Source organism: Phyllobates terribilis, unplaced genomic scaffold (assembly GCF_046119375.1).
Source record: "Phyllobates terribilis strain yellow unplaced genomic scaffold, ASM4611937v1 Scaffold_3__8_contigs__length_932513732, whole genome shotgun sequence".
Classification (NCBI taxonomy): Eukaryota; Metazoa; Chordata; class Amphibia; order Anura; family Dendrobatidae; genus Phyllobates; species Phyllobates terribilis.
The window spans coordinates 742,544,372-742,562,212 of NW_027362763.1; the positions used below are offsets into that span (position 1 = coordinate 742,544,372).

General features: G+C 42.8%; 1 protein-coding gene across 3 annotated transcripts in view; it reads right to left on the bottom strand.

Moving 5' to 3' along the window:
* PELI1 (pellino E3 ubiquitin protein ligase 1) overlaps positions 1-17,841 on the bottom strand; it is a 48,459-nt gene that overhangs the window by 14,142 nt on the left and 16,476 nt on the right. The window lies entirely within an intron of this gene.

The following is a 17,841-nucleotide window of genomic DNA, read 5'->3' on the forward strand; positions in this document are numbered from 1 at the left end:
GCTCACCAAACATTGTGCAATCACAGTGACGGGAACATGGCTCAATGTATATACTATTACCACTAATCTCAGGGAGAGGGGGAAGACGGCAATGGATGGGCAGATAGTGGAGAAAAGGCAACTTATCGGCAGAGCCATGGCTGCACTAAAGCCACCAGACACTATGGATAGAAGTACATGGACACACATATGGTATACATTTGTTTCCCATCGATGACGATGCAGGGATGAAGTGGGGAGAGCATCTTAGTGCTGCGCATGCCGGAGGTCACTGGAGCGGAAGTCACAGAGACTCGCCTGCGCACAAGATCCCTACTGTACAATGAGCATAGAAGGGAGGAAGAAGTGCGCAGGCGCGGGATCTGGCCGCAGCACAGAGCAGTGTGACGTGCAGGGGAGGGGGAAAAACATTATAATTAACACAGGAGGCGGGGATTTCTTGCTGGCCCCGTGTCACCAAGGTATCAGAAACCTGTAGGAATAAAAAGAAGTTTCACAGCAACTAGACCTATAACATGAGGCATACAGGTAGGTATAGATTTACATTTCTATCACCTGTATGCCCATACTAGAGGTCAGACAAGTCTCAGGGGGGAGACCAATTCCCTTTAGATGCAAATGTTTTGGGTGCCAAAATCTTTCTAATATCACGTATCACCCACTATAAACACATAAGTGCACTGTCCGGTCTCGATGCAACTCTAGGGTTTTTAATATAGGCAGTATAGGTACCGTCCCAATTTAGGGTCACCTTGCCGCTGGTGGGACGGCTTGTATACTTTTTTTGATCAAAAATAGTTCACTAAGTACCCTATATTTATTATGCAATTTTGCTTTACATTTATATATAATTATGGTAGGGTATGAGATATATTTTTGTCTTGCTTCTTTTTTGCTAGTGTGAACATGCCTCTGTTTCTTGTATGTCTGCCATCTTAGACCTCAGTTCACATTGTCTGGTTTTTTGACTTGTTTGCATTCTGTGCAATTTAAGGGTGTGGCATGCCCTTTGTTGAGCTGATTGGTATATATGTAGCTTACCACGGGCCTAGGTGGTCTGGAGTTGGGACCCGGTCCTATTTGTCTACCCTTTTATATGCAATACTTCAACTTTGATATACAGTAAGGTTTTTAATATAGGCAGTATAGGTACCGTCCCAATTTAGGGTCACCTTGCCGCTGGTGGGATGGCTTGTATACTTTTTTTGATCAAAAATAGTTCACTAAGTACCCTATATTTATTATGCAATTTTGCTTTACATTTATATATAATTATGGTAGGGTATGAGATATATTTTTGTCTTGCTTCTTTTTTGCTAGTGTGAACATGCCTCTGTTTCTTGTATGTCTGCCATCTTAGACCTCAGTTCACATTGTCTGGTTTTTTGACTTGTTTGCATTCTGTGCAATTTAAGGGTGTGGCATGCCCTTTGTTGAGCTGATTGGTATATATGTAGCTTACCACGGGCCTAGGTGGTCTGGAGTTGGGACCGGGTCCTATTTGTCTACCCTTTTATATGCAATACTTCAACTTTGATATACAGTAAGGTTTTTAATATAGGCAGTATAGGTACCGTCCCAATTTAGGGTCACCTTGCCGCTGGTGGGACGGCTTGTATACTTTTTTTGATCAAAAATAGTTCACTAAGTACCCTATATTTATTATGCAATTTTGCTTTACATTTATATATAATTATGGTAGGGTATGAGATATATTTTTGTCTTGCTTCTTTTTTGCAACTCTAGGGTCAGTATTACAGCTTTGGAAATCATGGCATCTGGCAATGGCTTAGTCCCTTCTGTCCGTTGAAGACATGTCCATGGAGGTCGGGAGCACTAGCCGTCATCTTTAGAAGCCGACAATGTCACCTTCTCTAGTTCATATATGTGATGAGTCCTTCTGTTCCGAGACCAACAGCATTTAAGGGATGTAACCTTGACATTCGTCCTCATCTACATATGCAAAGGGTTAATCAGAAAGGCAGGATAGCCATGCACTAATCTTGGCAAGGAAACTCTGGACTCACATTTCCTCAGTGCTGTGTCAAACCATCTTCCAGAACATAGCAACGGTAACTACAGGCAGCGCGACACGGGAGATTTAAACTTAGTTAGTTGCAATAAAGCAAAAGAAGTCTGTGGCACAAAGAGCGATGGTGAAGTGGGAGTTAGTGCACTATCATTATAGGCTCCCGTGAGCCATGATTCAGACCTGACTTTGCACCCCGCTGCTTCGTTACAAGCGACATGTTCGTAAAAATGAACGGAGGATGTGATGTGTGGCTCAATTATATACCTGTGCCATTAATTCAGTATGGGAAAGAACATAAAGCTCTGGAGGACATTATCCGGGATAATATTGTACAAAGAGCTCACCAACATCCCGACAGAGAAAAGGACCTGCAATTAACAGAAAGAGGCCATGCAGATATACTCGGTAACAGTGCTGGTCAGCGACTGCTTACTACCGGATTACAGCAGCTGGGACCAAGGATTCAAGTCATAGATCACCTACAGAGTTTTAGATAGTCAGTACATCTTGGATAATGTGTCTGTCGGAGGCTTTGGTGTCTCGGCTAGAATAAGGAGGCTAGTAAAGCAAAAATAATAGAACACTGTTGTGGTACCTGAAAATCTGCACATGCGACAAAACAGAGTCAAATAATGAAAGCGTACCTGACTCATGCGTCAGGTATGTCCAAATGGCTCTTGTCTACATAAACTACACTTGTTCTGCCCAGGATATGACGCGTATCCTACATTCTTCATCAGTTTTTCCCTTCCTCAGGCTCGATCTATAATTTTCAGTTGACTCACTGATATGGCTCCTATAAAGAGCACACAGACCAGATGGACTCCTGCTCTCCTGTTTAACACATCGCCCCAATCCACTAGCCTGCAAATAGTGTTCTGGTTTGGCTTCTTAATCCAAATAATGTTCAAGGCCCTTTAAAGTATCAATATTAACTTTTAAGGTTGCTACTTCCAATAGGCGGCTCTAGGGATCCTGTCTTCCCTCACCCTCAAGAGGCTACTTGAATATTCAAATACTTATGCCTATACAGTGGGTACGGAGAGTATTCAGACCCCTTTAAATGTTTCACTCTTTGTTTCATTGCAGCCATTTGGTAAATTCTAAAAAGTTCATTTTATTTCTCATTAAAGAACACTCTGCACCCCATATTGACTGAAAAAAATAAACCCAGCAATGTAGAAATTTTTGCAAATTTATTAAAAAAGAAAAACTGAAATATCACATGGTCATAAGTATTCAGACCCTTTGCTCAGTATTGAGTAGAAGCACCCTTTTGAGCTAGTACAGCCATGAGTCTTCTTGGGAATGATGCAACAAGTTTGTCACACCTGGATTTGGGGATCCTCTGCCATTCTTCCTTGCAGATCCTCTCCAGTTCAGTCACGTTGGATGGTGAATGTTGGTGGACAGCCATTTTCGGGTCTCTCCAGAGATGCTCAATTGGGTTTAGGTCAGGGTTCTGGCTGGGCCAGTCAAGAATGGTCACAGTTGTTTTGAAACCACTCCTTTGTTATTTTAGTTGTGTGCTTAGGGTCATTGTCTTGTTGGAAGGAGAACCTTCAGCCAAGTCTGAGGTCCAGGGCACCCTGGAAAAGGTTTTCATCCAGGATCTCTCTGTACTTGGCCGCATTCATGTTTCCTTCAATTGCAACCAGTCGTCCTGTCCCTGCAGCTGAAAAACACCCCCATATCATGTTGCTGCCACCACCATAATTCACTGCTGGGATTGCATTGGGCAGGTGATGAGCAGTGCCTGGTTTTCTCCACACATACAACTTTTTGGTGATAATTCTAAGCGGTATCTTCTTCTCATCAGCCAGAGAATCTTATTTCTCATAGTCTGGGAGTCCTTCATGTGTTTTTGAGCAAACTCTATGCGGGCTTTCATATGTCTTGCACTGAGGAGAGGCTTCCGTCGGGCCACTCTGCCATAAAGGCCCGACTGGTGGAAGGCTGCAGTAATAGTTGACTTTGTGGAACTTTCTCCCATCTCCCTACTGCATCTCTGGAGCTCAGCCACAGTGATCTTGGGGTTCTTCTTTACCTCTCTCACCAAGGCTAGTCTCCCACGATTGCTCAGTTTGGCTGGACGGCCAGGTTTAGGAAGACTTCTGGTGGTCCCAAACTTCCTTTTAAGGATTATGGAGGCCACTGTGCTCTTAGGAACCTTGAGTAATGCAGAAATTCTTTTGTAACCTTGGCCAGATCTGTGCCTTGCCACAATTCAGTCCCCGAGCTCCTTGGGCAGTTCCTTTGAGCTGATGATTCTCATTTGGTCTCACATGCACTGTGAGCTGTGAGGTCTTATATAGACAGGTGTGTGCCTTTCCAAATCAAGTCCTATCAGTTTAATTAAACCCAGCTGGACTCCAATGAAGGAGTAGAACCATCTCAAGGAGGATCACAAGGAAATGGACAGCATGTGACTTAAATGTGTGTCTGAGCAAAGGGTCTGAATACTTATCACATGGTCATATTTCAGTTTTTATTTTTTAATAAATTTGTAAAAATTTCTACATTTCAGTTTTTTTTTTCAGTTAAGATAGGGTGCAGAGTGTACTTTAATGAGGAAAAAAAAAACTTTTTAGAATTTACCAAAATGGCTGCAATAAAACAAAGTGAAAAATGCTAAAGGGTCTGAATACTTTCCGTACCCACTGTAAGTCTCCTTACACCAACTTGCCACTCCCCTGTGTCTCTGTAGCACAATCAGGAGCAACATGAAGAAAACAAAGGAAAGCAGCAAAAAAAGTTGGTGTATTTGTGCCGCTCTCTACCTCTGCACCTCCTTTCTCCTAACGCCTCCATAGGCTTCAATAGGCAGTGGTAATCTGATCTCTCAGTGAGCCCTATCTTGGCCCAAAAAGATTTTAGTTTTCCAGTGGGTTTGAGGAGTCCCGGAGGCAGAAGTAGTGAGTCATAAGTTGAGAAAGAAGCATATCTGATCAGACATATTACAATGATTCCTAAATGTGCTAGCACGATTGATTTCAGCAGTTTAGTTAGGCTAAGTGCCCAAGATACAGAAATGCTCAGGATCTTTTCCTGAGCATTTCTGCATCTCCCTGGCAGAAAAAACGCATGTGGATTGTACATGCGGATGTGAAGCGTTCTTCACATGCATTTCCGTATGCGGGTTGACAAGCGCTTTCCAAGCGATTTTAGCATCACTTGGAAAGTGCTTGTCAACTTGGTCACACTATATAAATCCATGCAAACGGCATGGATGCCATTATAGTGTGACCGAAAGAATGGTAAAAAATAAAAAAATAAATCTATACTTATCTTTCGATGGCCCCTGGAGTCTTGCTTCGCTCCGTCCTGGCTTGCTGGCAGCTCGCGGTACACTACGCTGAAGGACCTGAAGTCACATGACTGACGTCAGCGCAGGTCCTTCAGTTTACCGCGAGCTGCCGGCAAGTGAAGACAAGCGCACCGGGGGCCATCAGAAGGTAAATATTATATTTATTTTACTCTTTTTTTTACAGGTACTATGGTACCTGGGTCCGGAGGAGAGTCTCCTGTCCTCCACACCCGGGTACCATCCGCACATAGAAACGCATGGAATGCGCATGTACAGATGCAGTCTTGCGGAATCCAAGCGTTCCAATCAAAGTCAATGGCGTTGAAAACGCCGCGCTTCGGCAAAATAATTGGTAGTGCTGCGTTTTTTTTCCCACAATGATAACCCGCAGCGGAAATTTCCGCAGCATGTGCACAGCACATGCGGATTATCATTGGGGAACATGGCAGACCTTCTACCAAGCGTTTCTGCAGCGTTTTTGCTGCTGCGGAAACGCTTAAAAAACGCATCGTGGGCACACAGCCTGAAACATCAGTGGTTATTTAAGGGGTTATCTGGGAGTGTACACACATTGCCCTACTGACTCAAAGACCTGTCAAGAAGAGTAAAACTATTTTGATTTCATACAGTTGGGGGTGATGCATCACTCAGGAGTCACATCCGTGTACAGTGCGTCATCAGCTGATGACATCATGTGACAAGAGCATGACATAACAGAAAACTGCATGACGACAATATGTCACATGACGCTCTGGGATCTGCACCCATCTTGAGGACAGGACCAGCAATCACTTAGCTGTTTTTTGAAACTCCATAGTCAATAGTAAAAGCTATGCATATACAGGGTGGTCCAAAAGTAGGTGGGCAGAAAATAATAACATTTATTTTGATTTATATATATATAAAATTATATTTACTAACACAAGCATAACATTGACAATTACATTTTATTCTTAACAATAATACAAAAGCCCTTAAATTTTATCAATGCAGGTGCTCAAACTGTTTTCCATTACAATTTGCACAGCTTTGAAGTCGCCTCTTACGCTTCGACAAACTTTTTTGCACAAGTCTCTTTGGGTATTAATTTCTTGAAATGCATCTCTTATGTAATTTTTCAAATCACTGACACTTTTTGGTTTTCGACTATAAACTTTGTCCTTGAGTACTCCCCAAAAGAAAAACTCCATTGGGGTCAAGTCTGGTGAACTTCAAGTGGGCCACTTCGGCCAATCCATTTATTAGGAAATGTTTCATCAAGATACTCGCGGACCACTCTTGAATAATGTGGAGGGGGCCCATCTTGTTGGAAATAAAGGTCATGTGAATTAGGCTGTTGCTGTAACTGGGGAACAACTTGATTCATTAGAATTTCGAGATACTTATCTCCTGTGACTGTTCCATCAAAAAATATTGGTTCTAAAACACCAAAACTTGAAATACCCCCCCAAACATTGACACCGGGCTCATTTAGTTGTTGCTCTAATGTTAAATGCATGTTCTCATTATACCAGTAAATACAATTATGTCTGTTAATATGGCCGGAGAATGTGAAAGAAGCTTCATCACTCCACATAATGTTATCTAAAATTACTGGATTTTGTTTGATAAATCTCCCCCTTCATAACCTTATTACACTTTCTGTACACCTACTTTTGGACCACCCTGTATAAGACAATCTCTCTATTGACTGCAACCGAGAGACCGGGTATGTCTATTCTTTATATAGACGGGGAACCTTCTGTGGACCAAAAATATACAGTCTTGGCACCCTTGAAATTGTTCCAGTTTTCTTTTCCACTTTCTGTCCTCGATGTTTAGCGTGGAACACACAGACACACAATACAAAGAATGACTCAGTCAACTTTTCCCCTCATTATCTGGTCTCAGGTGTGATTTTCATGTTGCCCACACCTGTTACTTGTCACAGGAGAGTTTGAACGAGCATCCAACCCCTTCTCATGTACAGCACCATGGAATCAATGGCACTATATAAATAAATAATAAATAAAATCCAATGCTTGTAACAAAGTTGTTTACCCACGTTTTTGGAAAGGTGCCAACAATTTTGTTCGGCCCCTTTTTGGAGTTGTCTGTCAAACTATGTCCAATTTGACTTACTTTCTCTATTTTTTCGTGTTGTTCCAATACACACAGGAAATAAACATGTGTATTTGCAATAATTTTATGGGAGAAATACTTCATTTTCTGGAACACTTTTTGCCATGACTGTACATTGTAGTGCTCCACTCTGGTAGGCGTTAGGCCTTAGGTAGCGTTCACACAAGAAATGCAGTTTTTGCCCAAACACGTGCAATTTGTATCGCTTTCCACAGGTTGCACAGTACAAAAAAAACAAAATCTCTAGCCTAGTCCAGGCGCTAACTGTAAAGAAGAGACCCTGGCTACTCACACACGGCTGAGCTAGCCCCAGCTCGGTCACACTAAACAGCATTTGTCCATAGCAACCAGCGATACTTGCAGATCTCTGCACACGGCCGCTGCAGACTTCTCAGAGGGATTCTGGCCTCTGCTACATCCAGCAGTCTGACTCCATAATCACTGTATTCAGGGAGAGACCTTGGCACGTCTCTCTCCCAGCTATAGCTCAGGGCTGGACACCATCAGCAGCAGCACATCAACTCTGCTTCATCCAGCAGTCGGATGCTCCGAGTGCTCCACAAGGACTATCACATATCTATCGCCCAAATCATTTTCCCATATACGGCTGTAGTTTGTGACTGGAATTAGTGCAGGTCCTTTTCTGTATACCCCAATCATGAAATACAGCGATATATGGCAGCCCGGACCAAGCTGCATCTTACATAGAGAACCATGTGAGAAAGCCTTCCCAAGGGTAGGTGCACACGTTAAGTATTTGCAGCAGAAATTTATTTCTGTAACTCTTGACAGGCAAAAATAAGCGTATTTTTGAGGCTGATTTTTTCCCCCCATTCATTAGCATGGGTGAAATATGCGACAAAAACATTGAATATTTGCAGCAGATTTAAAATCAGCAGCATGTCAAGTAAAAAATAAGAAACTTCAGGAATCCCACATGCAAAAAACACAGACGCATGTATTTTACGCTGCGTGTGTTTTCTGCCAAAACATTAGTATTTGCAGTAGATTTTTCAGGCGCAAATACTGAAAGTGTGCACATACCCTTAAGGCATATATGACAAATCTGGCTCAAAGGGTGAGTATATTTGACCCGCAATCGCACTTTCAACTATTTTGACATTTTAGATCCCATCAATCCCACTGTCTGACGTCTCGGGGGAACGGGCACAATGACATCATTACAACGCTGTACTAAGACATGCAGAAGACCTGAAGACACCATGAAGAGACAGGAGCCGCGGGAGAACGGGCAGAGGTGAGTAAAAAGAAATAAAAAAAAGAATGTGGGTCCCATTATACTGTACAGAGCACTATGTGGGTCCCATTATACTGTACAGAGCGCTATGTGGGTCCCATTATACTGTACAGAGCGCTATGTGGGTCCCATTATACTGTACAGAGCGCTATGTGGGTCCCATTATACTGTACAGAGCGCTATGTGGGTCCCATTATACTGTACAGAGCGCTTTGTGGGTCCCATACTGTACAGAGCACTATGTGGGTCCCATTATACTGTACAGAGCACTATGTGGGTCCCATTATACTGTACAGAGCACTATGTGGGTCCCATTATACTGTACAGAGCACTATGTGGGTCCCATTATACTGTACAGAGCACTTTGTGGGTCCCATTATACTGTACAGAGCACTTTGTGGGTCCCATTATACTGTACAGAGCACTATGTGGGGCCCATTATACTGTACAGAGCACTTTGTGGGTCCCATTATACTGTACAGAGCACTATGTGGGTTCCATTATACTGTACAGAGCACTATGTGGGTCCCATTATACTGTACAGAGCACTTTGTGGGTCCCATTATACTGTACAGAGCACTATGTGGGTCCCATTATACTGTCTGAAGTACTTTTTGTGACCGTTATACAGTATGGAGGGTTGTGTGGGGACTATAGTTGGGAGAATCATACTGTGATGGGGGTCATACTGTGTGTGTGTGGAGGGTACTGTGGAGGAATTCACCGCAGGGGTACTTTTGTTTGCATCATACTTTATCTGTATTATTCAAGGTTTTTTTTTTATCCCTTGCCATTAGATATTTAAATTAGGCCATGGATCCATATGCTTTTTACTGCTCATACATAGAATAAAATATTGGAATAATGTTAAGATCTATTAATTAAAATGTACTTTGCTTGCGGGAAACCCCCTTTAAGTTGGTTTCCATATGAAAAAGTTTTTGTTAAATTTGGTAAGGAAAAATGAAAAATTTTGCTACATTTGATAAGGAATAACTTCCTCAATTGTAGACATTTTTTAAACAAATATCAAGGTTGGCCTGCGACTTTGGCCCTCTGTGTATTTGAGCTTGACAACCCTGCCTTAAGGAGAACAAAAAAAATAGAATCAGACTTACCGGAAATTTGGTTTCTAATAACCCCCCACAACAGCACCACAGGAAGATGATTCCCAGCCCTAATAGGGTCAGGAAACACAGAGGTAAAATAGCCCCTCCCACATCCTCTCTTCAGTGTTTTTCTAAAGGACCAAAGCATGAATGCTTCAAAATATTTATTTAAAACCAGATTAAAGTAATACAAGAAAAACAAGGAGGGTGGGAAACCAAAATTACCGTTAAGTCCAAGTCTATTTGGACGCACGTCACTCCCGGTAATCGCACGCGCCAGCACACAGTGGAGTGAGGAATAAAACTGGAGAGCTCAAGGAGGCCCCCAGCCTAATTCCACTGTACTTGGAAGGCGTAGGAGGAATGGCATAGTCCTGTGTCTGAAGGAGAGAGAAGCAGCCATCGAGGAGGAAAGTGTTGCGATCGTCCTCTGCTGTCCGGCCCAAATTTCAGGTATACAGCAGGCTCTGCTGACAGCCACAGAGCTCCGCAGGGTGACCTCCTCATGCCCTATAGAGTCAGGAAACCACTGTAAAGAGGATGTGGGAGGGTCAATTTGACCTCAGTGTTTCCTGTCCCTATTAGGGAGGGGAGTCTTCCTCCTGTGATGCTGTTGTGGCGGGTGATTAGAGAAAAGGCATATTCAAGCCATACGCCAACACTATACAGTATATTGCTTTTTTTCTTTATTTTTTCTTTTAGGATCCAGGTGTAGGGAGGGTCTACAGCTCCTTCTGAATAATGACCTTCATGAATAATTAAACCCCAGATGTGCTGGATTCTACACAACCTTACACAATGTTCTGATTAAGTCTAGCCCACAATGCACAGTAAGGCCTTTATATTGAAGCCAATAGCTGGCACGTATAAAAGGCGGCATTTGTTAGGTTTTACCCATCGTAACTGCAGTGAAGACCAACTAAGGTAAAAGATGCTGCAGTCATTCCTAGAAGGTAAACTCATTAGTTCTGGAAGACATACAGAGCGCGCCGCTTTTCAGCAGGAGTTACGACTCTACGCAGAAGCTCACAGAGGCAGCACGGTGTATGGACGTCTGCACCTGATCCGTTATTACGCCAGCATATACACAGTCTCAGCTCTTAATATTCACGTCATCATCACGGTCCTTCAAGGGTCACTAAAGACCAAAAATAAACAAAAAATACCAACAGTCACCCAGACAGCATCCTCCATTGTACAATACAAGCCCTGCAGTGTATGAAAATCATTGACTAGGTAAAAGTGGTTGATTCAATGCTTTATCTGCAATGGGGACCAACCGATTGTCTCATTATCTGAGCTTAACCCGTTCTGACAGTGAACACAAGGAAAAGATGGGCTCCAGCTAAGCTTGAGTGCAAGATGTGGATCGGTGCTCGTTTAAAGAGAAGCTGTCAGCAGGTGTTTGCTACCCAATCTGAGAGCAGCATGATGTAGGGACAGAGACCCCGATTACAACTATGTGTCACTTACTGGGCTGCATGCTGTAGTTATCATAAAATCCGTTTTAAAAACAGCATAAGATTCTCACTAGAGGACTAGTAAACCTGCTACCAGGTAGTCCTCCAGATTCATGAGCTCTGTATAAGCCAGCCCCTACCACTGATTGGCAGAAAGCATCCAATCAGTGGTGTGGGCGGGATTATACAGAGCTCAGCATTTAGAGAACTGGTAGATCTGCAGCAGAGAAAACAGTGATTTTATCACAACTGCAACAAGCATCTCAGTAAGCAATACATCGATAGAATCAGGATCTCTGCCCTTACATCAGCTGCTCTCAGATAGGGTTAACAAATCTGATGACAGATTCCCTTTTAAGACCTTTAACCTAGCCCGATTCAAACTGCACGGGGACCGTCAATGTGCTCTTTCGGTCTGCAGTTTGCTTATTGTTTACACGGAGAGATGTAAGGCAGACATTGATCAATATGGAGTCCACATAAAATTATCTATTCTTCGTTTACATGGACCAATGATCACGCATCCACGTTCTTATGACAAATTATCGGTTGGTGTAAAGGGACCTTAAAAGTATAATCGTATAGTACAGTATAGTATAAGTTAATAAAGTTAAGGAAGGAGGATAAAGGGAATATATATATATATATATAATTGTACCGTGTTAGCCAGTAGATAGAAAAATATTTCGATTTGAGAGTCCTCAGTGGTTGATACCTTTTAATGGCTAAATGAAAAGATGGTAAATTGCAAGCTTTCAAAATTACTCAGGTTTCTTCATCAGGCATAGAATAACAAAATCTGAAGAGTCACATATTTATACACAGCAAGACAGAGAAAAAATGCAATAGATGAGACAATTGACGTAAAGCAGAAGTATTACTATAGGAGAGGGATAAATAGTTGTGGCCGTAAATATTGGAATAGTTCATAAATAAGGAGTGTGAAATTTTTATTATCCTGTGATTGAGGTCTGGTTCAGGGTTGTGATGACCCTACAAGTCTGAGGAGCACATTCCTTAGTTGATGTAGAATGACATAAATCCATGAGACACAGTCATTCCTGCTCTGAAGGCGTCAAAGGTCATCATGAGTTTATACTCCCCAAACTTTTCTGTTCCTCTGAGACTTGAAATGACCTTTTAATACCAGTAATTTCACATCCGTAATGCTATGATCAAGGAAGCAAAAATATTTTGCCACAGGTAGATGTATTCTTTTTTCTTTCATTGTGTGGCGATGAGAATTCATCCTTGTTCTAAGTTTTTGCCCTGTCTCCCCAACATACAGACCCCCAGCTGGACATTTGGTACATATGATTAAAGGCGTTGTCCAGTACTTTTAAAAAATATGCCAATGTGTTTTAATGATAAATAGAAGCTTCTTTCTAATTACCTCCTGGTGCTGTTTCTGCCTGTGAGCGGAGCTATCAGTGGCCGCTCACAGGCATCACGTGACCCCCGGCTGCAGCCGGCTCTGATATCCGCTGACGTCACAACAAGTCCAGGCTGCAGCCGAGGGACCCTCTTCCGCGTTCCGCCAGTGGCTGCTGGGTTGTGGGCGGGGTTACCACACGTGTCACACCCGGCATCCATTGCGCGCTCTCCTTGTCCTCCTTGTTCATTGGGAAAGCACGCGGTGGATGCTGGGTGTGATGGGGGGGGGGGGGGGGGGGGGGGTAACACCACCCACAACCCAGCAGCCACTGCGGGGTGCCGCAGCACTGAGTCACGCCTCACTTGACGTGACATCAGCAGGGGGGGGGGGGCCCTTGCTACCTGTGAGGGGCCACCGATAGCGCAGCTCACAGGCAAAAACAGCACCAGGAGGTAATTAGAAAGAAGTTTCTATTTATCATTAAAACACATTGGCATATTTTTAAAAGTACCGGACAACCCTTTTAAAGTACACCACATTAGTAGAAGGAGGATAAGAATGAGAAAAAGAGGACCTGTATAAATATTAGGAATACATTTCCTAAAGTTAAAGAATCACTAGATAGAGTGTAGGGTTTATTAATATATTCATGCCCCGCTGCTCTCTACTGGTCCAGCGCCGTTCTTCAGTGATGTCACTGCTCTGCAGACTCTCCGGGGTCACACTGCGCGCTCCAGAAGTGACTTTTACAATGTAAGCACATGAAGAGGAAGAGCAAGACGCTATAGGTTTATATTGTAAAAGACTTCTGGCTCACACAGAACAGAGAGTGATCCGGAGAGTGTGAAGAGGGGTGATGTCACTGAGAAGAGGAACAGAACGGCGCTGGACACCAGAGAGAGCGGTGGTAGGTGAGTATATTAATACACTCAAATAATACATACAAACACACACACACCTTCTTCATGATTAGACCATATGTTACTTTACAAAAAAATTATACCACTTTGTAACTTGGAAACTCTCTCGGTAACATAACTGACTTATGACCCATGTACGAGGACTCAACATCTCATCTTTTAGCAACTATAGCTACTACTGGGCCAGATTATATATATATATATATATATATATATATATATATATATATATATATATATATATATATATATATATATATATATATATATATATATATATATATATATATATATATATATATATATATATATATATAGCCAGCCATACATCTTATTTAGCTATCAACCTAAGGTCTTATTTGCACAATTGTGTCCGATTTTGCATCTGAACCCCCCCCCCCCCCCCAGATCTTTAAAAAAAAAAAAAAAAAAAAATAGAGAGTGTATGAATGGTTTCCATGTGTCATCGAGTTGTAATGGACACCAAAGACTTGAATGGCTGCTCTGCTAACCCTGGACATGCACATATGTTATCAGACCAGACAGTCGCCTGGCTGTCCAATGCACATGAATGTTCGGTCCTACAAAGTGTGCATGTGTTCCCAATGGGGAGAGGGGGAAAAGCTGATGCCAACAAGCTGTCAGCAGTTTATCTCCTCTTCGAACAAAAGGATCGGACATGTTAAAAAGTAAACATGTCCAACCCTTCTTTCCCAAAATATCCACCATCAGGGAATAGGAAGGCTACCATACATGTTGGTTCTTCTAGGTAGTGTGTATTCTGCTCTTTGTAGAGGCTGCAGGTTGGTGTGAAAGCCATGGCGCTTTCCGCAGGGATTCCCTGTTACAAAATGGAGACACGGTCCTTTAGGGCACCAGGAAAGTCCTAAGGCATACACCACACATCTATAGGCTCTCATTAGCATGATGGAGGTTGCGATAGTCTTTTTTTACCTCTGTTGTAGTGGTAGGGGAGGAGAAAAAAAAGGTATTGTGCAATGTACATTTTTTTTAGGGGTCTTACCCTGTGATATATGCCAATGTGTGACTATATAGTAACATACAGCAGATGTATGCGCCTGGGAGTGGTCTTGACGTATACCCCTTGCATTTCATGAACGCCATTAAAGACATATACTGACACAAACTATCAGTGCCGACAACAGCCATATTTCAGGGCCATCAGCGACTAATGCAGAGCAAAGTACACAGCAGTAAGTAAATAACCAGCAGCAATCTGCAGAGCCGACTGCAATTTTATATTCCATGTTAGCAGCCACGTCAGGCAGACTGCAGTGGCCGTCAGTGGGATTATGGAGAGGGAATCCTGACACGTGTGACACTATTATTAGCCGTTGTTTTATAGGCCACAGTTTTACAGGCCACAGTTTTACAAGTCCTTTAACTGCATCCATCAGTACACAACAGCAAAAAAGTCGGTGTCTCTAAGAGCAGAGAAGACATCAAAGAGGGAACCAGAAATATTAGGAAGGTTAAGGCTGGAAGTATGCCGCCCTACAGGACAAGAAGCACCATCCGGGTTTTCTTTTCTTAATTTCACCACTGGATAGATATTAGTAATGTATATTCCCTGTGTGTAGCAAAATACCAGTTGCTGTCTTCTGCTGTTCCCAGCGCTGCTCCAGTCCTCTTCTGCATCACGTGACAGCATTTGTGACTGGCCAGATTACACCAGTGTATGCTGGGAGGACTGGAAGTCACTTCTCAATGTAAGGCTAGAAGACCCATAACTTGCATTAAGAGAGATAACCAGTAGCAGTGACTTTAGACCGATCAGAGCTGCTGTCACAAGATGGCGGAGAGCTTCTGGAGCGGCGCCGGAAACGGTAGAAGACGGCCACCAGTAAGTATTTTACTACACACAGGGATTACTACTGATACCCATCTGGTGGTGAATTAAACTCAGGAGTGGTGCTTTAATCTAACCACACAACTGAAGCATTCACAATAAGGATTACGTCGGAAGAGGATTGTGCTGTTCTTGCAGCAAGCAGTGACCTATCCACTTGTGAGAGATTATGTAATCCGGGATCACCCTGATGTCACGAAGCATAACGAGGTTAAGAAGAAAGCTTCAGATATAAAGAACAGAGCAATCAGGAGTCTATGCGAGACCGGACACATTTGTATAAACTTGAATGAAATGACTGATTGTAACCATAATGGACGATCGTCAGCTGGTGCGGTGAAACTAACGCAGTGACTGACAAACATGATAATCATTCAAAACACAGAGCTGCATAATTAGCAAAAAAAAAAAATCCAATATTGGCTGACTTAGTCTTTGATGTGTTTTGGGCCACTTAGAAACGTCAATCGACCCATTTTGTGAATTGGGACCATAAGACTCTGATACCACTTTTTAACACTGACCATCCTTCACGGACAGCTGCTAAAATCTCCCATCTTACTACCTTAATAAGTTTTGCCCTAGCCAGGCAGATGAGTAACTTTAGCATCAGTTTGGCGTCCATAGCTGTACCCAACGCTTATCTCTCTCACCACAGAACTGACCCAATAAGACCCAACAGGATCCGTTTGTAATCAGGGACATGAGTCAGACATATGCGAATCAGGACTATAGCAGAGCTTCTAATGCACCCCAATATAAGAAGTCCCCAAACACCACCTGCTGTACAACGTATCGCCCCCTGTATGAAGGCTGGAGTGAGCAGCTGACTCCCCCGTCATGAAGCCGCGCTGTCTTCTTCCACATTACGTTGCCGTATCTCAGATTGATGTGTGGGCTGCCTGGAACACTGAACATATTAATAAGATGTATATTTAAAGCAGCTGGCACCAGAACCAAAGAGATAAACCCACACGTAACAAGTAGAAGAGTGCCCACATAAAGCTGAGTCCGCAGCACACATTACTGAAGAACTTCTCGGGCATTGTCCCACCACAGACCGAGAGCTGAACCCATCTGTGTGTCCGTGCCCTCATGTAACCAGCTGTCATCAGCCTGATACCACAGGAACCCAGAAGGCACGAGGAAGCCAAGCCCCATTCAGATCTTAGGATATGAGAACTGAGACAGGTGGATGTCTGCCCTGTGAATGGGGAAAAGTCAAAAAATGTCCCTCCTGTCGTGGTGATGTGGACGGAGAAGCAGGACCCAATCTACCATCAGTGGAGAATAATTAGTTGTGTAACACTAGTAATGGAGACCACCATGTGCTGCCTCCACTCCAGTCATGTTAAGGAACAAAAATTGGCTTTGATTAGGACTAATTCGCTATAGTATTTAATCATATTTTTTTGGGCAAACTTATCTTGCCAGGCCTTTATTCGCCATGTTATTGTCATATGTGGCATGTCATTTTTAGTAGTCTTTTTATAGTTTAATAGCATTTTAGAGTGTGTGTCCCAATAAAATCAGAATAAGGTCCAGTCTGGCTTAAATTCTAGAGGATCGGACCCAAAAATGAACTGTATTAGACTTTCACTGGACGTGGACACAGCTCTTTTTTCGGTGGCTACAGGGTCTATTCTAACTAATATGTTGCGGATTTTCTGTTTCAGATTTGCAAACTGAAATTCTGCAGCATACAACAGCAAATCTCATACACAGTATGTAAAAAATCAGCAGCGTTAACTTACGATACAGATTTTCAATCCACGGCATGTCAATTTATGTTTTTTACTGCAGATATTAGCTTTTGCCATGCTGAGAGTGAAAGCAAATCTGCAGCAGTTCATGAAATCAGCATGTGGAAATTCTGCAGTTTATCTGTCCTGCGTGGACATACCCTCAAACTGCATGGAGAAAAAGCCCCATTTAAAGCTTTCCAATACAGACCTTGATGTAAAATCTGGCTGCAGCATTTTTTACCGAAAAAGCAAAAAAATCCACAAAAGTGTAGTATCATTCTGATTATGTTGGAGAGATTGATGTACAACACAGACTTGGATTGAGGATTGCACATCAGTAAATCCGACAAGTTCCTGGTGTGAGCACAATATATGAGAGCGGCCGGATGTCACCGGGAAGAATGTAAACATCTGGAAGAGGAGCAGCGATCTGCTCCAGATCATCTCTACTGCTGAATTCACACCTTGGAAAATCAGTCACAGGTGGCAAAATATGGGAGGATCTCAGCAATGAAGCCATCTGTCCCAACGCACTGACCATGCAGCTGTTTGCTGAACTCCCATGACATGCTACCAAAAGGGGCATTTCCACGCCGTACTTTGGAAAATCAGCCTGCAGATCTGCATAGCAGGTAGTAATAACA